This window comes from Trichoplax adhaerens, genomic scaffold, assembly GCF_000150275.1.
Source record: "Trichoplax adhaerens TRIADscaffold_32 genomic scaffold, whole genome shotgun sequence".
NCBI classification, from domain to species: domain Eukaryota; kingdom Metazoa; phylum Placozoa; class Uniplacotomia; order Trichoplacea; family Trichoplacidae; genus Trichoplax; species Trichoplax adhaerens.
This window is the reverse complement of record NW_002060972.1, coordinates 377,240-384,172: the sequence shown is the minus strand read 5'-3', so window position 1 is coordinate 384,172 and position 6,933 is coordinate 377,240.

The following is a 6,933-nucleotide window of genomic DNA, read 5'->3' as shown; positions in this document are numbered from 1 at the left end:
AGTAGTATTAGGCTATGATAAAATCTTAAAGTAATTTTTCCTATTAAAGACTTTCTGAAACATTCATCTAGCCACGAACCCCATTACAATCTAAAGTTTCATAAAATTAATTTGATATTCCTTTATAAATCAGGGAAAGTTCTGGCTTTAATGGGTTGGAATGAGGTCATATTTTATGTTAAAAGGTCTTGTAAATCCAAAGTTAACATTTTCCATCTCCGTACACTTTCAAATAAAGTCTATTTCATTTGCGTTTAAATATATCTAACTATTGATCGTTTTATAAAACTATGGAAATATCATATAAGCTCTTATTGAGAATTTTATATTCAGCAAAACTCGTTTCAAACACTCAATACATTTACTAATATGAATTAATTAATGGTTTTTTGATTCTTTTAGAGTCATAGAGAAGCCTAAGAAACGTATATGTTGATATAAAAATCTAATCAGAATATTTTTGAAAGCGTCTGGTGTAACATGTCCTCGCGATATGATCGATTTCCTAGTACCTCTGTCACTTTAAACTATTAGACTACAACTAGAAAACAGGGTAATCCTAACTCCCTAGTAAATACTGCATAGTGATTTCCCTGCAGATCTGTGGGATAAATCTGTAATATGCATGGTAATATGTATACTAAGAGGTATGTAGAACGGAAATCCCTACCGTCTTATCATATATAATACGAAATTTATATATTTACCCTGATTAGTTGTAAATTTTAGCCCTAGCTCTATCAAAATAAAGAATTCGGTCTAATCTTAATATCCAATACCTTTATTCGATCAATCCCGTTATTTCCCTTCATCCCCTTTTAATAAAAGTATGTTAATAAATGCAAATCATCAAAATACATTAGCGCTGTTTTGCATAAGCTGCACCATTTTCAGGCAAAAATATTACATTTATATTTTTATAATACATATAATTTCAGATCAAGACCAATAATAAAAATGTTATTAACTTAGAATATAGGGCAATCATTTACTGTCTTTTCCGATTTTAGAAAAAGTGGCAGTAAATTAGCTGCAGATATCATAAAAAACGTTAAGATTAACTATTTTAAAGTTCATACGGTATTTATCCTTGCATATCTGCTACAGTATATATAGACATACGCGTATCTTCCACATATTGTTTCGATATTCCATCTGAATGATTGCTAGCATTATCGGATTACTTCCTGACAAGTTTACTTATGTCATATAAAGCATCTACTTTTGCAGTGTTTTCTATCACAAATTATTACCTTAATTTGTTGAAAGATCTAGTTAAAATGTACTGCTACCACAATAAAACCTAAGAACTTACCTTCTAAAAAAGCTTTTAATAACTAGTTGTACAGTAAGTAATCTACAGAATAACTTTAGTCAATGAACTCACAAGAACTCACAACTTAACGCAAATCAGCTGATTTCCATACTTGCGCTATAAATAAAGGTTTTTCTCAAATGGGTCACAGTACTAGACCAAATTAATCAATTAATTTAATTTAAGTAAGCGATTAAACTATTCAACTCTAGATATACCTTAATGAAATAATTAAATTTGAAGATAAACTTATTGATGAGAGTGTCACCGAGTGACGCCCGTGATACTGTATTATTTTGTTTACCATTAGTTGCTAAGCTGAATTTAACATCCCAATTTATTGTTATCTCTATCTCTCTTATTTAAAATGTATGATTTTCTTTTAACTCAAGTTAGAATACTAATAATTTGTAACTTCCGAATAGCCATTATTTTCTTATATTGATAACCATTAAAACGATTAATTAGCGAGTTTCCTCATTGAAAAAATATAGAAAACAGAGGATACTCGCCAGATAAATATAGAATGCTACACAATAAATTCCATCAGTAGATAATATCTTCATATTAATTCTAGTAACATCTACCTTATAATAATATCATAGACATCAACTAAATAACAATCTAACAGTAGAATGAGCAACACTTTGACCCACCTTTGCTCCCATAGTATATCTGTCTATACTATCTGACTCGTTGATTTTTAAACTGATATTACCTCTGTGGTAGTAGCAATCTATTGCAATATATGTATGATCTAAGTAAAGTGAAATCTTTCATTACTTTTCATCCCACAAGTTAATCCAATCTAACTAAAGCTAGCAGCTATAGTAAATTCAAAGGAGAGTATAATTTTTAAAACTCATCTACATATCGATTATACAAGACTATTAAATATATCGGTCAATCCCAGTATTGAAACTAGCACCGATACTAACTGAAAAGGAGAGTATAATTTTTTAAAATCTCATCTACACATAAGATATAAAAGATTACGTGACATATCATTCAATGATAGTAATGATACTATGCTAATGTAAAATCGAATGTGCCATTTTTTTAAATTGCATTTATAAATAATGTATTCTCTATAGTTCACAAGCATTGATGAAGTTTTTGTTCTTGATAATCATAGTCACTAATGCCATCATCATGACTATACAATGTGTCTCAGGTATTTGCGTATAACAGTAGTTACATTTTAGTATGGGAATCAGGCTCTATATATATATTTATACTATGTATGTATGTAACGTCCACAAAAGTAACACAGGGAACTTCCGTCAATCGCAGCTGATTTACAGTATGTACATTTGCTTGAGAAATGGGTAGTTTCATAATTCTAATGTTTACTAACAACCTTAGACTCAAGAAGTATTAATATCCGGTGAGTTATAGGTACAGTGACAGTAGAAACTAATCTTTTATGAACTCTTTTCTGTGCATATATAATGGTGAATAAATTGACGTGTATTCTTGCAATATGTAAATAGGGATACATACGCGTAGATCTCTTTCTCACGAAGCAATCATAATTTCCTTCCTGATATTGTTGCCTTGATTCAATTCTGTCTTCGATGAAATATCGAATATCGTATCGTAGAAATCAGCTGTCAATATTGTAAATGCTCGTAAATGTATTTTAATTATGAACACGTACCTATAGTTTACGATATCTTAGCTAATTCATCGATATTGACTGTTGGTTTTAATTTCAAACCTTTATATACCAATTTTTATAGCATATAACGCTTTCATTATTGGATTAAATGATCGGTAGTAAGCTACTTGCATACGTTTACATTTTGAATATCGAGGTCTAAATACGCATATACTGCGAATTATAACCATGTAAGGTTATGCAAGCCAAATCATATCCGTAGTATCCTATATGCTGACCGTTATTTCCTATTGCATAACAAATATATATCGATCTTCTATTCTTTCGTCAAAAAATTCAACCGGACATGTTTAAACAGATAATTCGTACGATTGCAACTATAGTTAGAGAACATGCGGTCATTCATGCTTTTCTTAAAGGAAACATTATGGCTTAGAAATTTTGCAAAGATTTAAAATTCATAATAGTTTTCGTTCTCAATATAGTTAATACTTTTCGATAGCACTTGCAGTGATGTTGCTATTTCATATCTGTCACTTAATTTAAGCGAATACTTAACTAAAATTTGTCCATTAAGATCGTCAGTAATTATATTTCATCCCTATCTTCTCTCGCTACAGGAGTAAAGTGATTAAATAGCAGCCTGCTATAGCAGAAATTTATGACCTATACGATCTAGTAGATATTAATCTTACAGTACCGGATGAGAACAGTTTACATCAAGTGTTTAAAAATTAATTAAATGGCCAAAACGATATTTATCTTTCATCTAGACATATCATACATAGCAGCATAATTGAAGTATAAGGGGTGCATACTATAACTCTGCTTACCGCAATGGACAATAAAAAAATTCGCTTACCAAAAAGATTCAATTCGTAAGGATTGTTTTTGCCGATTTCTCCCTGAAGTTAAATCGTGCCGTTAAAAGTTTTTAAATTGATTAATAAATTGGTTATGTCGAAACATAAATTATGCTTAATACAGCCAATTATATAGTAAATAAACAACCTATGATCAACACTTCAACAAAGGTCTACTCATAAAAATATTATTTTTCCAATAAAATCTACAAACAATCTATTATGACTTAGATAATGATCAGATTTGGTATACTTTCATGGAACGATCAAGTTGTGTTATGAAAGAACAACAGAAAGAATTGAACGCTGTCATAAACATTAAAATAAACCAATCAAAGTACAGAAGTTTAGGATGAAGCACACATAAATTCTTTTGATTGATAGGTAGGAGAGAAAAATGCTAGAAATCCTCAAATTAATTTCTTTTTATTATACATCAATTCATCAATAGATTAATAGTGTAAGATAATGGAAAAGTTTATCATTTAAAAAATCTAAATGCTAACATCGAACTGCTGAGATGACATCATTGACTATGAAGCGAACTGAGTGATGAAAGAATAGGCAAACAAACACAGCATCTACGGAATAGACATTTAAGTATTGTCCATATAAAGTAAAGAGTAGCATTTAAAATTACCAGAATTAAATTTTAACCCGAATATTTCTCCCATCTCTTCCATCTTCGCATTAAGATGTCTATTAATCAGACTATTGTAGGCATAAGATATTGCTAAACCTGACAGCAATAAAAATAGAAATAACTTTAAGTAAATTGGGTTAAATGTAAATTTTAGGATTATGTTTATGTTAAACTCTATAATAATAAGCTAGATTCGAGTATGAAAGTATTAATTTTGATAAAATCCAAAATATGAATTATCTGCTTAGATACTATATTATTCAACGCTTACAATCTCTTTACTTATCTTTTAACTTTAAATCACTGCATGCGGAATTAAAATAATGATTCGAAACTTGACAGAAATCATATTTTATGAATTTGTAAGGTAATCAGATTGAAAGCAATAAATGAACAAGGAGATGAAGAGTAATGTTCGCTTAAGCTTTGCTAGCTAATTCACCTCATAAATAAGGAACTTTAATTTTTTTGGCCAAATTTATTAGATTATAATGTGCAATGATGCAGCTTATTCAAGCTATATTTTCATGGCAATGTTAATAGTTTACAATAATTGTTGTAGCCATGGTATTTAGACAGCTGTAATACGACTCAAGTAATAAATTCAAGAAGAACTGGATAGCTATAACTTCCTAAAATTAAGTAATGCCAAAATTCAATTACAGACCCACTAACTACGTTGATATTTATACAATATACAACTCATACACAAGCAGAAACCTATCGAAATGACCGAATGTGTAATTATCACTTCACTTCAAGGCAATAGTAACGGACTTAAATTGATAAGTGAGATGAAAACGCTTGCAGCACGGTCTTTTCGTTTGGTAAATAATAGTCATTAACGAACTATACTACTCCAATCTTATATACTAAAAGTCTTTAAGTCAAATAATTACACGAAGGCTTAATTTTACATTTTAAAGCATCTTCGTCATAGCAATATCAGTGAGAATAAACAGACAACGAGTTATGTACGCAAGCAGTGCGATCTTTTTGTAATAATTAATTTCACTTCCGTACTGTTCCAATTTATAGACTATGAATTTCTAGACTATCAGAGTAACTAGTCATATCTCAACTTTTCGAATTTTTAATTAACCTAGCCATAATAATATTAAAGATGTTGAATTAAGTATGAGATAATTACATCTATAGATCGTAGTGTTATGAATTATCAAACTTGTGCGCTAAAAGTTTTCATTTGCAAACGATACATCTGCAGAAGCATATAGAAATCATCTCTAGTCCGTCTAATTCATATATTTTAGATCATGCTTGCAATGCTATATTTAGGCAACTTAAGAGGCAGACGAGAAGAATACAGACGGATCAAATCTGGTCATTATGAGTAATCGAACTTCCGCTCTGAAATTCTCATGTCAGGAAATTAGGGGAACGATTATATTCCATGTTAACTAACAATAGAATACATAAGCACTATTTTTTTTCAGGATTATTTGCAAAGTATTTTCTTATTTATATAATAGTTTTACGTAATATCTATTAAATTGTTGGTTTCAGCGATAATCGTATTAGATTTACTTCATTAAACAAAATGGTCATATTATAATTTCTAATAGTATTTATCTTTATATTGAAATGCAGCCTATTGCTATAAAGAAGTTATTCATTTCATTCGACGATCTTTTATAGGTCAAATACTACATTAAGAACTTGATTACCTTATGAAAAGTATTTTAACATAAAGGTGGAAAGTCATCCGGCGGTAATTTGTAGAATTTCCAGTCAATGAAGCATAAATTCTTAAAATACAATAAACGTTGATGAGTTTTAAAGTGTATATTAGTTATTAGAAGGTTATTTGAGGATGGAAGCGATACAGTTCACGGTTATTGGAATCAGAGAACAGAAGAAATAATTATTTATTAAGAAAACATCGCAGAAATATTTCAATATGGATCATCGTTGGATATGTGGAAGGTTCTTACCAAAATAGCGTACCAATCACAGAAAGAAGAAGCGTTTAAATGATCACTTTCGGCACGATACTGGTCATAAAGAATACATCTAATTCATCATGATTTGTTTCAGGCATTACTGCCAAAAAAATTTTCTAATAAATTTCTTTGGATAGATGAATATAAGTGATTTGATTCGAATCAATAACAAATAATAAGAACATACAGCTGTGACCAAAGGTCTTAGCTAATTACCCTTTACTTTAATTTTGGCATTCAAAATTTATCGGTCAATGTATCATTATCTATGATAATGATCTTGAATTAAATAATCTAGTTTAACTCATGTCTCAGTACACTAGAAATTCTGAGAATCAAAGCAGATATTATAACCAGCCAGACCTACAAATTTCTATAGGATGAGATGTTAACCTTCTCAGAATGAACTATGCGCATTCATCTTCAACAGTTAAAATGTAAATCCATATTAACTTTTTGTTTTTCTGAAAATGAATATCGCAGACTTTATTGCTACAATAGATAAAAACAATTACAATTCGATATTATTT